Raw genomic sequence first — 21,693 nt, forward strand, 5'->3', positions numbered from 1 at the left:
AACACAACAAAAAATTTTTTTAAAAATCGAGTGCTCATGTTCTTCCTATGTTGTCCCCTAGACATCACACCACATGGCTTTCATCCTCAAAGTCAAACTATGAATAATACAAGCTTCTGGCAGGAAAAAAGAGGAATAGATTATTTAAAAAAAGGTACATGACAACTGAGCATGTCCCTTTGTGTTGTAAAAATTATAGATCTATTGGAAGTTTTATCAAATACACTTCTCCTTTGCCCAGCACTGAGTACATGATCACCTCTGGCTTCAAGGGAATCTGGGAAGGAGATTTTACACCATGATAGCCTGAAAATGTTCAGATCCACATTATAAAAAACAAAAACAAAAAACAAGCAGAAAACCAGGAGTATGAATATGGTACAGGCAACCTCATGTACATGACATATAAACTTCAAGCTGCAAGAATACTTACCCAGTTGTAGGCTATTGAACTCCCAACTACTGTCATCCATGTGTTCTCATATTATCTTTTTTCTTTTTGTAAAATCCATGCTTGCTTAATTTATCAGTCCTGTAAAATTTTACCAGTTAATTTCTCTATTATAAATCTAACTTCTCCCAAGCTGTGGTGGAAGTCTCCTCTAAGAGAGTTTCTAGTACTCTGCATTTAGAGGTATCATAGTACTTATCACACAAAATGCCAATATCTATTCTGAGATATAAAAGTAATGACTTGCTCTAAGTTTCTATTTTTCTTTTGTATGCCTAAATCTGCTATCTACTCTAAAAATCCTATGATTGGTGTGAGCAGCCTTCTTTCTACACTGTAAGACTTTAAATCAGAGAATGAATCATAATAATCTATCAATCATGGGTGTATATGTAGCATACCATGTTTTGGACATGATTGCATCTCATGTCAGTCAGGTTTGCTGAGTTATAAGAGATTTTTATCTACTTATAATAATCTTAACCTAAAGAAGTAATCTTGATAGTAAAAATATTCCAATTAAATCAGTAGGAAAATAACTTGAATATACCTGACTTTCTAGAGTACTTAAATCACAACACACAGATATCTTTCATTCCAGTTATATGTGTAGCTCACCCGAAACCTAAAGATTAGACTAGTGGAGAGATAACAAAGAAGAAAAAGAATATGTATGTGAGAAAAGATTGGAATGAGAAACTTGTTAAGGAGATATTACTTTTAGGTCCTCTCATCGTTCTACTTTTTTTTTCTTTATTGATTTTATAGAGAGAGAGGGAGAGACAGAAACATGGATTAGAGAGAGCATCATTTGGCTGCCTCCTGCATGCCCCCCACTGGGGATAGGGCCCACAACCTGGGCATGTGCCCTGACCAGGAACTGAACTGGTCACCTCTTAGTGCATGGGTTGATGCTCAACCACTGACCTGCACCGGCCAGACTCCTCTTTCTATTTCCTACCTTATTTCTGTTAGATGCTCTAATTTTTTTAATTAACCCAATCTGTTTTCTGTCTTTTCCATATAATAGCTTTGTAACCACTGATGAATTAGTTAACATCTCCATGTGAAGTGGGGATGATAACAATAGTAAATATGTGGTAAGTTTTTTGTGAGTATTTTTAATTGGGTCAACACATTAAAATCCTAAGACTAGTGCCTCATAGATATTATGTGTTTAAATTATGTTGGCTAATATTAGTAGTAGTATTAATTATTTTATTCATGCTTTTTTCTTCCCTTTTAAAAAAACTATTAAAATAAGCAATAGAGGATACATTCAGTACAAAACCAAAGTGTGTGTTTAAAGAATGGTTTTAGCTATTCTCAGTTTATCAGATCATATGAATACACCTCAAGTTCACAGAGATTTAATGACATGTGCTGTCTCTGATGTAAACATAAAAGTTAATCCCAGCTAAAAATGAGTGTACATGAATTTTAACATTTTTTGCCAGGAACATTCTGGTGTGTTTTGTTGTTAGTTAATTTGTTTGTTTGTTTACAGAGAAGTTTAACACGGTTGCATTTATACCAAGAGTATTTTTTCATATGGATTTTGGTAAGCTATAAGCCTGAGTTTAATATCTGATTTTGTTTCTTAGCTGTGTGTGCTTCAGTAAAAGCACTGAATCTTTGTCAACCTTATTTGTAAAACAGGGATAATTATACCTTCTTTGTTTTCATGAGAATATTTGTGAGGAATAACTAAAATAATGTATGTAAAGCACCCAGAACAGTTCATGACACATAGTAAGAAAATAAGTTTGTAAATATAATAATTCTTACTATAATTAACCAAGCTCACAGGAAAACTATAAATAACTAGAAGGCAATTTATTAATTTATAATTACAAGCATTACTGCTAGAAAATTAGTGCTTCATATACACTAGTAAAACCTCTCAAAAAGAAATCTATTGGGCAAAATAATTAAAATTAGAAGAGTTATTCGTAATCATAGTTTCAAAGAAAGAGGACTTTATTTTATGGCAAAAATATTAATGACATCAACATTGATAACCCGATGCTTTTGTCTCCTCAAAAGGAGAAAAATACTTACCCAAGTTTGGAAAGACTGAGTCCTTAAAAGAGAACACCATCCTACTTGAACAATGCTTGAATGTGTCAACTCTTTTTTACTGAAACTCTTATTTTGAACTCCTAATTTTACCATGCATAGGTAACTACATAAGAGGAATTTTATGGAGTAGTTTTAGGATTAACATGTGCGGAAATGAGGGGAAGAAGGCTAGATTGAGCAAAGGAATAAGCTGAGCTCCTTTGTGATCCTAAAGGGATGTTCAGGCAACCCCACAGACACATCTGGCACATGAATTTTCCTTCAGATTTGCACAAATTGAAGCAAGAAGGCCAAACATGACACTGTCATGTTAATAAGTCTTTGGATGTGGGCTGCTTTGGGAAGGGGTTATATGGCTGATCTCCTAGTATCTTTACTAAAACAGATGAATAAAGCCTTTGGATTTAATAATCTAGCATATACTTTTTAATTTCCATCAATAAATAGTGCCCAAAATAGTCTGCATTTACATGGGGAAAAAGAAGTTAACATATCATCTGGTCCCAGACTAAGTAATTTCATTATTGCCTGTCAAAAATAGGTCTGAAAGTACCTAGATAAGATTGATATAATATATAATGCTCAATACACTGATGACATCATCCCTCCAACCCATCAAAACCAAAAGTTTACTAAGTTGTGCCAAATATAAAAGAGATCCACAACAGTCTTCGAGAACATTTAATTATTGATTCTTTCATTAGAAATTTATACCTCTCTATACAAAGAAAGAAATTTAGACAAAAAAAAAAAAAAAAGAGTATGATGCAAGATGAGGAGACAAATCAATAAGCAAAAAAAAAAAAAAGTATCACACTATGAATAAAAGACTTTGAAGACAATGTCTTCTTATTTTTCACAATGAAGTCATTTTAATTTTGTTGTTTGTTTTAGATTTCATTTTGTTCTTTTTAATGTTCCTTTTTCAGTTTTTATTCTTTTATCTTTTATGGTGAATTAGTTGTGTGGTAAAAATCTTGAGGCAAATGCTTGCCAAAGAGGTGTAAATATAGTGCCTATTTTATCATCTTAGTTATTTTTGTTAACTTATTTAGTGTATTTACATTGGTGAATATGTCTTTCTGTTTCTTTTCATTTACTATTCCTCGAAAACTGTAAAGTATAAGGGATAGTATGAAGAAAATGTGATAATTTTACTTTGCATGAAGTTCTGTTTGAAGAAAAGTGCTAACAATGAGCACAGTGTTTGTAGACCCAGAATGACTCCACGAACTTCACTGTGACTTTGTAAAACTTAGTTTTCTCTGATTTGGGCCTTTAGACATTTTATGTGATCCCACTTTCCAGGTATATTATAAGAAACTAAGGTCAACGATTTCAAAGATAAACATATATTGTAAATTTCTTTAACATATTATATTGTATGTGTAAACTTTCAGGTTTTATATTTATTGAGTTGTAATGTTTTAAGATATATGATTATGACTTAAAAGATGAAGTTTCAACTAATTACATGAATAACATTAAAAGTTTTAACTCTAAACATATTGAAATATAGGCTATTAATGTTCTCTCTGAAGCATTAACTTTGATCTAGCAAGTAATGTTTAATTTTTTTTGTCCACTAAACTTAAATATAACTCTAAATCTTACAAAAGCAAGAACAATTAGTTCATCATTCTTCTCTACTGCTGAATAAAAGAAAGAAAATTGCATTCTGTGAGGGTTATAAAGTTACATAATTGCAGTCAACTTGCGTAAAGCAAAAAATGAATACATATAAATGGGATATAAATATGATAATTAGGCATTAATTTATGCCTTTTTATATCTGTAGAAAGAAAAGATGTATCGTCTGATTCACTGTAACCTACCACTATTTAGGAGTAAACTGCAATTTGAGGATAGTTAATGTTGTCCATAGTAAATTAACACAGGGAATGAGACTACTGCAGGTAATTCAATCATGTATATTTCAATGAAAAATTACTTACAGTAAACTAGTGCCGCACCAAATGTCAGCATAGCTCAAGAGAACTATAAGATTTACATTTAAAAAAAGAAAAAAGAAAATCTACTTCCTTAAGCCTTCATGCAACTATAATAACAATACACTTTTTCCCATAAGGCTGTAGCCCTAAACCTGGTAACCACAGATAACAGAAAATTGTGGGAGACCATCCATTTAGATTAAAAAAAATAATATATTTTTTTCTACCAACCTTCCACTGTAATTTCTTCAATTACATATGTCAGTCAATAAATTATGGTAATTTTAGTGATGCCTGTAAATGTTTAGTAGGCAAACTCACAGATATCATTATATGTCCCATTACAGTAATTGCAAATATTTCCTAATATTGTTTATTCTCATAATTATTTTAAAATTATGACAATTATTAGATCTCCCAATTAAAAAATTATTTACTCTATTTACCTGGATGCATTTAGCACCTCCATGTATTTGCCAACTCAGATGCTCTCCAAATTTTGTCCTTTTGGGCTTTTATGGAGGCTTCATTACAAAGTCACAAGTGGTTAAATCCATGGCCATTGGTATCTGAGTCCACCTCCATACCCTCTTTCTGCCCCAGAGGTTAGGGGCAGGAGCTGGGACTGAAAGTGCCAAACCTCCGATCACATGGTTGGTTCCTCTGGCAGCCAGCCCCTACCCTGAGGTGGTCCAAAAGTCACCTCATCAACATAATAAGAGACATCTTTGTTGCTCTCATTACTTAAAAAAATTCCAAAGATTTTAACAGCTCTGTGCCAGAAACAGGATGAACACCAAATATATACTTATTATAAATCACAATATTATAAATCACAGGATGCTTCTAATTTCTAAATACATTTTATTATAATTGATTTCCTTTGTTTAATATATGTTATTTAAAAACTTTATAAACACTTGTTATTTTAAACTTTGTTTTCTCAGAAATATTTAAAATCATTATTCTAAGAAAGAGGCCTTAGACTAAACAAGACTATCAAAGAGGTCCAAGCAAAAAATAAACAAATAAATAAAAACTTCACAAACAAACATAACTGAACCAAACCAGAGCAGGCTATTAGTAACAACTCCCAGGTAAATTAGAAGCAGAAGAGTTCTTCACTACCTTAAATAGATAGAAAACCTGAAAAATAATCTGAAAATTCAGAAAATGCCCTGCTTGCCCTGGCCAGTTTGGCTCAGCGGTTAGAGCGTTGGCCTGCGGTCCGGAGAGACCCGGGTTCGGTTCCCGCTAAGGGCACGTACTTCGGTTGCAGTTTGACCCCGGCCCTGGTTGGTCGTGCGGGTGGCAGCCACTCGATGTGTCCCTTCACGTCGATGTTTCTCACTCTCTCTCCCTTCCTCTCTCTCCCTCCCCCTCTCTCTGTACAAAAATGGAAAAATATCCTCGGGTGAGGATAAAAAAAAAAAAAAGAAAGAAAATGCCCTGCTTGTTTACTGTACATGGTACAGCTAGCTCTATCTCCGTAGGTGAAGTGACAGAAGATGGATCTCTACTAGGGAAGAAACATTAGATACAAAATTCTATGCAATCTTTGAAATAGGCAGGATGGTCAACGACATAATAATTTGACATTAAAAAGTTCTGAGTTTGAATAGATTTGAGTACATCTGACACAGAAATATATATGTATATGCATACATATTTATATTCCTCTGACATGTGTACATTTATATATAATTTTATGATATATTATTCTTTAAATATGTTTACATATATACATATCCCATGACCTTGCAGAACTCTATTACTGATTGATCATTGTGATCACTCAGCATTACATCTTGCGGAAGCACGGCACCTTCAAGCAAAATGCAGAAATAGAACACCATGCATTAGAAAATCCCACCTTAGAATAATAAAAGGAAAAGTAGAAATTCTTCAATGGCTACAACCTACCTTAATAAACAGTAAGATAATTTCAGAACGACACATGAGAGTGATCAGGAAATGAAGGCGGGGACAGGGTTTCTGGAGATCAAACACTAAGGTCCCCGGAAAGGTGTGGGGTGCGGCCAGGGAGAGTGCTGTGGGGCCTGCAGGCTGGAGTAGAATTTGGGGGCAGCTCTGAGAAATAGCTGCAATATTTTATTTTGCAGAGTTGACAGGACCAATGACTGCTAAGAGTTACCAAGAGAGCACCTGTCTACGTGGAACACACAGCAGAAGATTCAAGAGCAGTCTTCGTAGCTATATCAACTCCCAGACACCTGCTTTGAGTCTGTAGTATTTCCCAAATCACTGTGGTGGGAACACTTATTACCCACTGATAACTTTGCATTAATATTTTGTATTACCTTGGGGTAAGTAAGGCGTAGTACTATTAACACAGCACACTTTATTTTACATAAACTTATTGGTAATATGAACCAAATTCCTGGATCTTGAAAGAGAGAGAAAAGGTGGCAATAACCCAATGTGAAAAAGAAATTTGGCTACTGAAGTTTAATTCATAGGAAACTCTATTATCTATCAATAATAAACTGGAAGTGAAATCTTAACCTGTATTTACTGCAAGTGTGCTGGGCATAACATCAACGTGGTCACAATAAAGACAAGAAAACAAGACATTTACTGAATACTTGCTAGGAGTCAGTGAGGGATGGTAACTTCACATGAACTTGACATTTATTTCCTTGGCAGTTTATGAAATAGTATCATTCTTACCCTGAACTTACAAATAAAATATCCCTGATTATTAAAGAAATTGGGTAATTTGTTTTAGGTGGCAGAGAAAGAATTTGATGCTAATTCTTAAGATACCAAACCTAGGGTTTTTAATTACTTGAACAATCTGCCTCCAAGTTCAAAGGAAAAAAAGGTGTTATTTATTTAGGGGTAATTGGTCAGTTTGGGATATTAAATTATTTTATCTGTTTTCCTCAAATCTTCATTGCAGAATTCACAGTTCTAAAACACATAGTTAAGTGACTCAATGAAATTCTGCACCCCTATAAACCAGCCACAGATTTAGGTTTGTAAATCATAAGAGATATTTTATTTGGTCATAAAGAGCACTTGAGTTTACAATATGCTGTCATGGAAAAAGAGAGAGCTCTGGGACCCACAGGCAACACGTGCATCATAGTTCTGTCTTTATTAACCTCATTATCGTGAGCATTTCATTTGACAGCTCAGAGAAACCCTCTCTCTGTCCTTAGGGGGAAAGTACAGTTCATTGTAAGAATATAAAGGGTTAATGAATGGAAACACGTCCCCAATGATTTCTTTCTTTCAAAAATAAGAGTGTAAAAAGTCCAGTTTAATAAGACTAGAATTTCTCAAACTATTTACCTGAGAAGACAATTTAATTAATTGAGCACAGATGCTTAACCTGTGCTAGGTAACTTGGTCTTTCAACTAAGAATTATGGAACATGTTACAGTATATCAATCCATAAAAGATTATCCATTTTAAGTGCACTTCCTTTATGTTTCAAATAAACCTTCAGGAGAGAGTGCCCCTGCGGGATCACCCCCCCCCTCCTAACCTTTGATATGTCATGACTGTTCTTCATTATGATTTTGTTGACAAGGCCTTGACAAGAGCTGAAGATCCTTCAACCTTCCTTGTTATTAAGTAAAGGAAAATGCTTAAGCTGGAATTTATTTATTATAGACCAGGAACCTATAAAGTAGAAAACTAATATTCATGACTTTATATTCATTAAAAAACCTTAACCTTTAGGAATCATTAGTTTTCAGGATGGTCCATAAAGTTAAACCGAGCAGCACAAGGGCAGATGTTGAAGACCAGGGAGGAGAGTCGATCGTAAACATTATGACCACTTAACATTAGCTGGGCCGCATTCTTCATTCCCTGTACTCTCCACTAGTAGCAAAACGTTTTCAGAGCTCAGGTTCCTCAAGTAATCTACCAGGGGAAGTAAGCTGCTTTTTAAAAAAGATTCAAGTATAATTGACTTACAGTATTACATTATTTTCAGGTGTACAGCACAGTCATTCAATATTTACATATGTTATAAAGTGATCTCCATGATAAGTTTAGTTACCTTTTGTCACCATACAAAGTAATTACAACATCTTTAACTCTGTTCTCTATGCTGTTCATTATATTCTCATGACATTTGTTTTATACCCAAAAGTTTGTCGTCCCTAATCCTCTTCACCTATTTCACCTGTCCCCTCAACCTTTGCCTCTCTAGCAACCACCAGTTTATTTTCTGTATCTATGAGACCATTTTCTGTTGTTTTGTTTGTTCGTTTATTGTGTTCTGTTGGATTCCAAAGATAAGTGAAATCTTATGGCATTTGTCTTTCTCTGTCTGACTTAATTCACTTAGCATAATACCTCTCAGTTTCATTCATGTTGCAAATGGCAAGATTTCAATCTTTTTTTTATGGCTGAGTAATTTTATTGTATATAGTATATATACTCTACCTTTTTATTCTCTATCAATAGACACCCATGTTTCTTCCTTATATTGGCTATTGTAAATGCTGCTGTAATAAACATAAGGGTGTATATAAATTATTGTTTTTATTTTCTCTAAATAAATACCGAGACATGGAATTACTGGGTTGCAGAGTAATTGTGTTTTGCTTGTTTTTTTGAGGGACCTGCATATTCTTTTCCATAGTGGCTCAGACAGAGTTTACATTCCCTCCAATAGTGTACAAAGGTTCCTTTTCTCCACAGCTTCACCAACACTTATTTGTTGTCTTTTTGGATAATCGCCATTCTAACGGGTGTGAGGTGGTATCTCATTTTGGCTTTGATTTGTATTTCTCTGATGATTAGGGATATTGAGTATCTTTGCATGTGACTGTATGTCTTCTTTGAAAAAAATGTCCGTTCAGGTCCTCTGCTCTTTTTCAATCAGATGGTTTCATTTTTGATATTTAGGTGTATAACTTACTTATATCTTTTGGATGTTAACAGCCTATCAGATTTATGATTTGTAAAATAACTTCTTCAGTTCAGTAGGCTACATTTGTTTTGTTAAGGATTTACTTTGCTGTGCAAAACCACTTTGGTTTGATGTGGTCCCAATTGCTTATTTGTGCTTCTGTTATCCTTGCCTAAGGATACAAAATATATTACAAAGACTGATCTCCAAAAGCATACCACCCACGTTTTCTTCAAGGAGTTTTATGGTTTCAGGTCTTATGTTCAAGTTTTTCATGTATTTGGAGTTTATTCTTGCCTTTGGTGTAAGATATTGTTTCAGTTGCATTTTTTTGGCATTGTGTATTCTTTTCCCCAATGTATATGCTTGTCTCCTGTGTTTTAGATTAATTGACTACATATGTGTGGGTTTATTTCTGAATTCTCTATTCTGTTCTATTGTCTATGTGTCTGCTTTGGTTTGGTTTGGTTTGTTTGTTTTTTTGTGCCAGTACCATACTGTTTTGATTATATGACATTTTTGTATAGTTTGAAATCAGGGAGCATGATACCTCTAAGTTTGTTCTTCTTTCTCAAGATTACGTAGGCTATTTGGGTTTTTTTTTGTGGTCCCATACAAATTTTAGGGTTATTTGTTCTAGTTCTGTGAAAAAAAGCCTTTGGTATTTTGATAGAGATTGCATTGAATCTGCAGATTGCTTCAAGTCATATAGTCATTTTGACAATATTAGTTCTTCTAATCCATGAACACAGAATATCTTTTCATTTATTTGTATTCAATTAAAAAAAATAATAATGCCTTATAGTTTTCAGAGTACAGATCTTTTACCTCCTTGGTTAAATTCATTCTAGTTATTGTTGTTTTTTATGTCATTGTAAATTAGATTTTTTTCTTAATTTCTCTTTCTCATATTTTGTTATTAGTGTATAGAAATACAACAAATTTATCTATATTAATTTTATATTCTGCCACTTTACTGAATTTATCTAGTAGTTGTAGTAATTTTTTGGAGGAATCTTTAGGGTTTTTATATGTAATATCATGTCATTACAAATAATGACAGTTTCACTTTGTCCTTTGCAATTTACATGGTTTTTATGTCTTTTTCTTGCCTAATTGTTGTGGCTAGGACTTCCAATACCATGCTGAATAAAAGTGTGCAAATGGGCATCTTTGTCTTGTTCCTGATTTTAGAGGAAAAGTTTTCAGCTTTTCACTCTGGTCTATAATGTTAGCTGTGTGTTTTTCATATATGGAATTTATTTTGTTGAGGTATATTCATTCTATACCCACTTTATTTAGTGTTTTTATTATAAACAGGTGTTAAATTTTGTCAAATGCTCTTTATTTATTGAAAAGACCACATAAATTTTATCTTTTATTTTGTTAATGTAATGCATCACTTTGATTGATTTGCAGATGTTAAACCATTTTTGCATCCCTAGAATATATCCTACTTGATCATAATGTATGATCCTTTTAATGTACTGTTGAATTTAATGTATTATTGAATACAATTTGTTACTATTTCACTGAGGATTTTTGCATTTACGTTTATTAGGGATATTGTCCTATACTTTTTTTAATGGTAGTGTTTTTGTCTGGTTTTGGTATCAGAATAAAATTGTTCTCATGAAATCAGTTTAGAAGTATCTCTTCCTCTGAATCTATTTTGCTTGTCAGTTTATTTTGTTCATTTGATTCCACACATAAATGAGATTATGTTATATAAGTTCTCCAAAGAACTTATATGCATATATGCATAACCAACGGACACAAATAAGTCCCTTTTCACCCTGGCTGGTGTGGATCAGTTGATTAGAGCATCCTCCCATACACCAAAAAGGTGGTGGATTTGATTCCCTGTCAAGGCACATACCTAGGTTGTGGTTCTATTCCCAGTTGGGGCTGTTCAGAAGGCAAATGATTGATGTTTCTCTCTCACATCAACGTTTCTCTTTCCTTCTCTCTCTCTAAACTCAATAAAAAGTCCCCTTTCAGGTCTTTATTTGCATTGTTTGGGCTGGCACCCCATGTCATATGGCTAATCACCAAGTCACAGTGGGAGAAGGCTACAAAGCCACAGGGCAAGGTGTGGAGATGTTGAGAAGACATTAATTCTGGCCCTTAATTCTAATCATTCTGAATATAAGGGGGGAGTTGAAACTAAGAGTTAAGAACATCATCCTCACTGACCCTTGTGTTTATAATGGGGAATGAAAGAGCAGATGCGGATCTACTCTACTCACAGATAATAAATTAGATGCAGTCTTGCTGGTATTAATAAATGTTTTCCTTCCCAAAACTCCTCAGAAGGGAGAAAAAGGATTTGATGTATGTTTCCAAGTCAAAGTAACCTGTCTTCTAATTAATACATGATTCCAGAAAAGAAAGACATAAACCATTATTGAGATACAGTCTTAGTGAGATTTTTGTCTGATCTACTCCAATTCTGAATCTCCAAGAACAGCTGATAGTGCTTTGCCCTCTCATCGTCGATGTCCAGCAGCTTCTGGAGCACACATTATGAGTGAACAATATTGTTCCAGTTCACTCCTTACATGCTCTTTTGTGGGAAATTGAATTTCATTCTACTCCAAAATTATGCCTTCCACTAATTAATTCTTCCATTTTTATTGAATACATTTGTTGGTGATACATTCATTTCTAATTTCTAGTTAGTTATAGCATATCACCCCAAAGTTATTATAGAGCATTTTATCAATATAAGCCATGATTTGTCAAGGAGAAAACTTCAGTGCTCATCTCATAATCTAAAATTTCTTTTTAGTCTATCTTATCATTTCCTATTTTGGTGTGAATATAACCTGCGGGGTCTTAGAATGTATTGTGAGCACACATAAACTTACTTTAAGCTGCTACTTTATTCTTTGCTTTTATTTGACATCATAGTCTCTTTTATATTTATGTCTATTATTGATTGCTTGCTGGTCTCCCATTTCCCTTGAGAAAAGAGTTATTACCTGATGTCATTGAAAATTAGTACACCTTTATAGTTAAGGACATCATAACTCAACAGGGTGAAGTGGCTTCAAGACAAAGTATGTAAGTAAAAGAAAGAATTCAAAGTCTGATCTTCTCAAAACATCAACTATTTACTGGCTATTCAGATAGGTAATCATTTGATTAGATTGAGAAGATTGTCTTCTTTAACAAAATGACATGTCTTAAATTTTTATAATGATTCCTAGCGTAGGCTCTACTCTGAAAGGGAGCTAAATTATGCACATAAGCAGTTATATGGCAAAATAGAAAATGATGTATGGCATAAAAAAGTACTGATGCATTTTCCAAACTAACTTTTAACTGTTTACCTCTAAAGATAATATTACTGGGACGTGACAGTAAAGAATAAAACCACAATGGCATAGCCCTGGTCAGTTTGGCTCCATGGTTAGGGTGTTGGCCCGCAGACCAGAGAGTCCAGGTTCGGTTCCCCTCAAGGGCATGTACCTCGGTTGTAGTTTGTCTCTGCCCCTGTTGGGGTCATGTGGGTGGCAACCACTTAATGTGTTTCCCTCACATCAGTGTTTCTCTCTCTCTCTTCCTCCCTCTCTTCCTTTCACTCTATCTGAAGATAAGTGTAAAAGTGTCCTCGGGTGAGAATAAAAAACAAACAAACAAAAAAAACACAATGGCATAACAGCTTTGCTTGTTCACCACCAGTTAACTCGGCTTTCTACATTCTTTTTTTTTCTTTCCTTTTTATCCTCACCCGAGAACATTTTCCCATTTTTTATTGAGAGGGAGAGAGAGAGAAAAAAACATCAATGTGAAAGGGACACATCGAGTGGCTGCCACCTGCACAACCAACCAGGGCCGGGTACAAACTGCAACCAAGGTACATGCCCTTAGCGGGAACCAAATCTGGGTCTCTCTGGACTGCAGGCCGATGCTCTAACCCCTGAGCCAAACCGGCCAGGGCGGCTTTCTACATTCTTAACACAGTTCATTTTTTAAAAAATATGTTATTATTGATATTTTAGAAAGAGAAGAAGGGAGAGGGAGAGAGAGATAGGAACATCAATGTGAAGGAGAAACATGAATTGGCTGCCTCCTGTACATGCCCTACCCGGGATCCAGCCCACAACCCAGGCATATGCCTTGGCCTGGAATCTAACAGGTGACCTCTTGGTACATGAGATGATGCTCAGTCCACTGAGCCACACCTGCCAGGCAACACAACTCTGTTTGTTTGTTTGTTTTTATCCTCACCCAAGGACATTTTTGCATTTATCTTCAGATAGAGTGGGAGGGAGAGAGGGAAGAGAGAGAGAGAAACATCGAAGTGAGAGAGACACACCAATTGGTTGCCACCCACATGACCCCAACTGGGTCCGCAGACAAACTGCAACTGAGGTACGTGCCCTTAGCGAGAACTGAACCCGGGACTCTCTGGTCCATGGGCCGCCGCTCTAACCACTGAGAAAAACTGGCCAGGGCCACAGTTCAGTTTTGACATGCAATTTATAACTTTCTATGTTCTCTGTTTCAGGACACTATTCAACATGTTGTAAATGCATGCTGTATCATATTTATTCAAAACAGACATTCAAATATGCTCATTTATTTTGTAAATGCTAGACTGACAGATATTTTTGTGTCATTCCCAGAAGAGAAAACATTTTTTTAAGAACATATATGAGGTTCTAAATATTCAACTTCTAATGTGACCGCACATTTTTTTCTTTCCTTTCTAGGAAGAGCAGTTCAGGATCCTGATCACGGTTCGCTACAGAGGCACGTAGCCAAGGACAAAAGGTAAGACAAATGGAATAGAATGTTTTTAATGAGCATATAAGGATATTTAGGAAAATATTTGAAAAAAAATTGGAAAGGGAAATTTGAGAGTTTTTTTTTTCTTTCTTCTAAATTTGTTGTAAATCAATATGCAAACCAAAAGAAGCTAAGGAATTTTTTTTTGAAAGTGTCATAAATATGCTCCTTTTACTTTTCTCTTCACTTCAAATTTTACTTTAACATCAACTGATACAATCTACAGGCCTGTAGTGTTAGAACCACATCCAACCGAGAGTGGGAAAGATCTTTCTTTCTTTTTTTTTTTATCCTCACCCAAGGACATTTTTCCATTTTTTGTTCAGATAAAGTGGGAGGGAGAGAGAAAGAGAGATCAACATGAAAGGGACACATCGAGTGGTTGGCACCTGCACGACCCAACCAAGGCCGGGGACAAACTGCAAGTAAGGTATGTGCCCTTAGCGGGAACTGAACCCGGCTCTCTATGGACCGTAGGCCGATGCTCTAACCGCTGAGCCAAACTGGCTAGGGAAGGGAAAGTTCTTAATAGCAACTTTACTTTGCCATTAACATAGTGAGGAGCCAGAAATACCCAAAACAACTAACGGAGCGTCAAAATGCAGTGGTTTGGATAGGGTAGATGTTGCTCTGTCGCTGTAGTAAACGATCTGACATATTCTTAGATGAAGAGGAAGTCATTGTTTTGGTAGAGACTGGTGTCTGATGCTATCAGTAGAGATGCAGTTCTTCATTTATATCTATGAATTCCAAAGGGTCAGAATTTTATTGGACCAATTCTGAACTAGCTGAATGAAAATCGTCAGGCAGCATTTTAACACTATTGCTTGCTCCAAGTTCTGTGGTCCTGTGATCCTTCAGATAAGGCCAGTGATGATAACACATAGAAAGAAAATTAAGTATGACATTTTAAGACAATTCACTTTAAAGATACTTTTATAATAATTGCATGATAGTAATCTTAATTCTTGATTATTAAGAAAGTTTATTATGACCATTTTTGAATAATGTTTGATTTTAAATGTACCTGTTTAAATTTTTAATTGATATAAGAATATAATGTTTTTATAAATGTTCATGGTAATAATGATTATGGATACTGTTAAATGCAACAATGAAATGATAAATCATATATTATATTTTACTAAAACAGATAATAATAAAAGAAAGTGACACATTTTGGACTGCTTAACAGAGGAGTCTATTTTTGATGTGTCATCATAATACAGGGTCACACAACCTAAATATGTTATTGGATGGAGTGGATGCTGTGGTGGTTATAAACAGCTCTCCTAATCTTGGTCTTGGAGTGAAAAACAGGGAAGGGGCAACTTGAAACTAGAGCTCAGTCAAAACCAGGAGATGAAAATATCCGTGTGCAAACCGAAATACGCTGAGTGTACAAATCAGTCTAAGAGGGGAAAGTGAGGGTGTTGGAAAGAAAAAGGCAAAACCATACAAACAAAAACAGCTAGATGAATATGTAAATGCTGGTTCAAACCTGGTTACACGACAATATTTGAGTGTGCTAGCCCTCTTTCTAATGTTTAATTAGAATTGTTGTTTTGTAGACTTACATTTGGAACCAGAAGCTAGAGCATTTCAAGTTATTAAAGCTCTGATAAATTAGCTATCTTCCAGCAGGAATTTGTCTTTATTATGGCTTGTGTTTGCCAGACAGAGTTTGACTCCCTTGTTCATATTAAGCCCTGAAATCTTATTTATTATGAATATATTTTTGTACACCAGTCTTCTATGATTTAGCACTACATTTCTTTAATTGATCAATTTTAAAGTAACTGACTTAGTGAAATTTTAGTTTGAGTCTGTACTCTGTCTTTTTCATTCATTGATTCTGTATATCCCTGAAGAATATATATTGTACTTGTAAAATGTCTTAAGTTTTATAAACTGGAATCAACCTGTGTGTATTCATAAATGACTTTTTTCTCAATACTATGTTTTTGGATATCCACCTATATCAATGTAATCTAACCCTTTACTTTCTTATTATATTCATTCTTTCTTTTCATTCAGACTCTTGAAGTGGATCAAGTATAAACAGTAAATTGAAGAAGTTATTTTCTTTGTTCATTATGCATTGGTATGTTTTATCTTTTACTTGTAAAATTTAATTAATTTATATTTTTATAACTGATATATTAAGATTTGTGTTTACATATTATGTGTGCTTTTCTGTTCCTATGCCAAGATACTTAATCTCCCCCAAATTATAAGATAGTAAATGTTTTATTCTAAACCACTAAGCTTTGGGGTTGTTACATAGCAATAGATAAGTAATAAATTCACTAAAATATTATGTAGTGTTAAAAACATTCCTTCAAGTAACACAGTTACATGGCAACTGTTGAACAGATTTCTCATTAAAACAGAGACCGATGTGGAAGACTTCTCTCAGCTTTGCCCTGCCTCCTCTTGGCAATCTGCAACTATCAGTCTATCGTGGAAGCTTTGGGCAAGCACTCTTTCATTGAGAAATCACAGAAAACACCCACAGGTTTGTTAGCAAAGGCAATGTGAAAAGTCGTGATTAGAGGGAGCATCAGATAGTAGTTAAGAATTTACATAGCCAAGACAGACTTGTCAGGTTCAAATATTGGATCTGTGGTTACTGTGGGACCATGGGCTATTTGATTCGTTTCTTGGAGCCTCAATATTTTTAACTGTAACATGGGGTTGAAAATGAAATACTTATTACAGTGTTGTGAGGTTTAAATGAGCCACGTTGTGTAAAGTGTTTAGAACAGTATCTGGCTTACAATGAACTAATGATTATCTTAACAAAATATTTTCCTGGGAGACCTAGCCTTTGGGATGGTGTATTTTTTCTTCTTACCCTATACCTTCCTAAATCTCCAAACCATATCTGTAGTGCATCTAGTGGAAAAGCAGGAAGCTAATGAACAAACATCATAGGGAAAATCTGAATCACAAAAGGAGACTGATATGGAAGAAAAGAAAGGCGTTCCAGGGGGAGAGGTGGCTCTGAAGATCTTGAGGAGGAAGACAGTTGATACCCTATTGTCAGTAACTGAGCACAGGTATCAGTGAAGAAAACTAGGAAAGAAGTCAACAGTGGAATAGGCAGCAGAGTTGGTTTCCCAAATCTACCAGATAAGGATGTGATAAAGACTTAAAATTTGCACTTTAAATTGAAAGGAAAAAAATCTTAGCAATTCTATGCATGTACTTACTAACTAGAAGACCATTAGAAATATAAATTATTTTTGTCTTTTCCTTTCATGATGAGGTGGTATCAGTACCGTCAGTATACATAGAAAAGGACAAAAAACCAGCATATTATCAAATGTTGTTTTAAAGATGTATAAATAATGTTGAAATTATGTGTAATTTTATATTTCTCTAAATATGCTACATACATGCAGAACTGAAGTGTGCATAATATTTTCTTATGTTCTAAATGAGGGGAGTCTTCTTTAATTTATAACTATAGTTTGCACAATCAGCTAATAATTTTCCATCTGTCTTTTTTTCTTCCACAACCTTTTTTTTTTTTTTTTTTTAAATTTCAGTTGCAGATTGATATATTGACATTGTGGATTCCAAAATCTCAGAATTTGTGCTAAAATATTAAGAGTATTTTCTAGAATTTATTTACTTCCCTCTTTTACTTAGTTGTTTAATCAAATTACTGTGCTTTAGTCTTCCCTGCAAAATCTATGCACTAAAGACAAATATAACATTGCAATATAAAAGTGTAGCTTCACTTTTGGTGGTAATGTTAAGAGTTACAGAAGTTGGCTATGTATACTGTGCTATGAACTTATTAATTTAGCACCATAGAAAAGTTTTTTGAAATGATTCCCCTTGTAAACAATTTAGTGATCTTAAGTTAGATTCAACAAACTCAAATTTTTGTGTTCTGATAGGCTTCCTTTTGAGAGCAAAACAATTTTGGTGGGGGAGGGGTTTGTTTTGTCTTTTAAACAATAGAATCAAAAGGTTTTAGAAAATAAATCAGGCAATCTAGCCAAATATCCAAAATAATTAGAGAAGTTTGAGTGAAGGAATAGGGTTAAACTTTTTTTTTTTTTTTTTTTTATCAGATGTAAGTCTGATAGTAAAAAAATTTAAGAAGCAGAAATGCTTATCTTTTTCTATTTGTAATAAATAAAAATAATACAAATATGTTGCATTTTTATGACTTTTCCTTTTTAACTAGTGTATTCTGACTTACTAAAGTGAACACTTCTATTTAATTGTGGATAGAAAACCTATGAAATCATTTTATCTTTAATAGTAATTATGGAAGAAATAGATATGTAGTTTATCTAGCAATTCTTTTCTATGAAGCTTCCCTACAACTCTCTTAACAATTTAAATGTATTATTCCAGTTACAATATAATTGTAAAAGCTTGTGATTAGTTGTTGCTACACTTTATCTTTGATGCTAGTAATTAGCTTTTCTATAAAGGTTATTTTTTAATAGGGACAGTTATTTGAAAAAATAATTATCATTGTTAAAATATTGAATGTACTCAATTATTTTCTCAATCATTTTCAATTGTCTATCTAAAAGAAATGGGAATTACAAAAGAAAACTGTTTCTAAATTAATCTTTTAAATGAATTCAAATTAGTTTTCAAGTGTTCAAAATATGTCATTAATTTCTTACTCATTTACTATTGTCATTTTATTCATGTAGTTTTGATTCCCCTGTGTAAGGAAAATATTCAGCAAGATTGCCTGGCACTTTATTCAATTCTGATGCAAGTTAAATTATAATTAAATAAAATGTATGTATTTTACAGGTGAATAAATGTTACATGACCTATTTAATGACAACTATTACTATAGAAAAATTTGGAACAAACAATTGTTTGTGTTATTTCTCATTCAACATATTTATTCATACATATTTATAATTGCAAGAGTGGTTCAGATGACTGCTTTTAGCAATTTAACCTTCACTTTTAAAAATTACTCTCAGCATATTGCATTAATTCTCTAGAGTTACATATTAAGTAAATCTCAGATCCTGTTAAAAAGTATAATGTTTATGTAATAAAATACACTGAATATACAATCATTTTAAAAGTTGGAAAGTACATACTAATTAAACTATTTCTTTTGTGCTTTAGTATTACCTTTAATTACAATGTTTTCAATATTCTATTTTTAATACTACATAAAATTAAAAAATACCTTCAATAAAATCTTATAACATTACTGCAGGGAATGCTTAAGGTATCTTATAAGTTTAATACATATTGGAGACAATAATTGAATCTGAAAACAACTCAAAAACTAACTTAGAATTCAGTAAGAATTGATTATGGAAAGTTTACATTACAGAATTCTGAAAAAGATAAGTATTTTAAGACTACAAACACATTTGAGGTGTTGTAAACTTATGCTATACAATTAAGACTTCTAACCTTTTAAACTGTTGGATTCTCACTTTTTTCATTTTTTAATTTGTGGTAAAAAAACACAGAAAATTTAACAACTTAGTAGTTTCTACCTGTGCAATTCAGCAGTGTTAAGTACATTCATATCATTGTGCAATCAATCTCCAAATATTTTTTATTTTGTAAAACTGAAACTCTATATCCATGAAACAGTAACTCCTCATTTTTCCCTCCCCTGGTATCTGGCAACCACATTCTGTTATCTGTTTCTGTGAATTTTACTACTTTGGAAATGTCATGTAAGTGGATCATACAACATTTGTCTTTTTTACAACTGGCTTAATTGACTTAGCAAAATGTTTTCAAATTTCATCCATGTTGTATCATTTCTCAATTTCCTTCCATGTTAGGGCTGAATAATATTTTATGATATGTATATACCCTGTTTTATTTATCCATTTATTCTTCAGTGGAAGATTGGGTTGCTACTACCTCTTGACTCTAGTGAGCACTTCTATTAACATTAGGGATGCAAATACCTCTTTAAGATCCAGCTCTCAATTCTTTTGGTCATATACCCAGAGGTAGAATTTCTGGGTGCACTCATTTATTTTTAAATTGTGAGACCTTGTACTGTAACTTGTACTATATATGTGACTATTTAACGTCACAATATTTAATTCACATGCAAAAAAGACTATAATACATAGTTAGTTATTATTTATTAATTAAATTAGAATTTTTGGGATATAAGCTGCCAGATATTACTTTTATTCATTTTAAACTTTATTTCATTCATCATTAATTATTTATTGAAGTACTATTATATTCCATTGTGTGTGTCCCGTGACCATGGATGTAAAATGACAAAACCATAACACAACTGAACTATGATGGGTTAATGGGAGAGGAGTTTAAGGGTATAAAACAGAAAGAAAAAAAAAAATTGTGCTAGTTAATATAGAGGCTGTTTTCTTCTGAGATTCCAATAAAAAGGTAATTTAAAATAAGATAATGTTAGAATTTCCAGTCAAGATGGCTGCATAAGTAAACACAGTCTTGCCTCCTCCCCCAACCACATCAACATTACAACTAAACTGCCTGGCCGGTTTGGCTCAGTGGTTGGAGTGTCAGCCTGTGGACCAGAGAGTCCTGGATTCGGTTTCCGCTAGGGGTACATACCTAAAAAAACAAAAACAAAACAACAACAAAAGTTACAACTAAACTACAACACAACCATCATTCAGAACTGCCTGACATTGAGCTGAAGGGAAGTCCTACAACTATGAAATTAAAGAAGCAGCCACATCTAGACTGGTAGGAAGGGCAGAGGTGTGGATGGGTTGGTCCCACACCTACATGTGGTGGATAAAAATCAGGAGGATGCCTTGGCTGTGCAGGACCTCCCTGAGGAGTGAGGCACCCCCGTCCCACACCAGGCGCCCTACTCAGGGTTCCAGTGCCAGGAAAGGAAGTCCCCATCACTTCTGGCTGTAAAACCAGTGGGAACTGAGGCTGAGGGAGGCTGCAGCTTCTGGAGCCCCGGGCAGCTCCTCTTAAGGGCCTGTGCGTGGACTTACTCAGACCTGCTTCCTCTAAGCTTGGAGGGGAGGCAGCTTGAGGGGCACCAGAAACATACAGTGAAGAACTGAGCTGTTTGGACTCAGGAGGAGGGCTGGAGGGGCAGTTTTCTCCTGGACAGAGGTGCTGGTGGAGGCCTTTGTTCCATTGATGAACCCTTCCCCCACGAGGCCAGCTGATGGGCACCATATAAGAGATTCCAGCAATCTGGCTCACACTGTTTGCCCCACCCTGGCTATTCCCTGAGGCCCTGCCCCACCCAACTTTCAGGCCCACCCAAGCTGTTTCCAAAGGCTTTACCATAAGATTGGCCTGTTTTTGGTCCTGCTTCAGAGTTTCCTAAAATCTCTCAAACAAGCAGCATCTGGTCTCAGTGAGCCCTATACCTCTTGTTAAGTGGCCTGGCACTAGAAGCAACCAGTCTTGGGTCACAACTTGGCTTTTCCTGGGCACCTCCAAGCCCAGCACAAGAAGCAGCCGTCTGCAGATCACTCTGTAGCTTATGCCAGGTCACCCTGAATAGAACACAGGCAGTGGCTGAC

Source organism: Molossus molossus, unplaced genomic scaffold (assembly GCF_014108415.1).
Source record: "Molossus molossus isolate mMolMol1 unplaced genomic scaffold, mMolMol1.p scaffold_m16_p_1, whole genome shotgun sequence".
Lineage (NCBI taxonomy): Eukaryota > Metazoa > Chordata > Mammalia > Chiroptera > Molossidae > Molossus > Molossus molossus.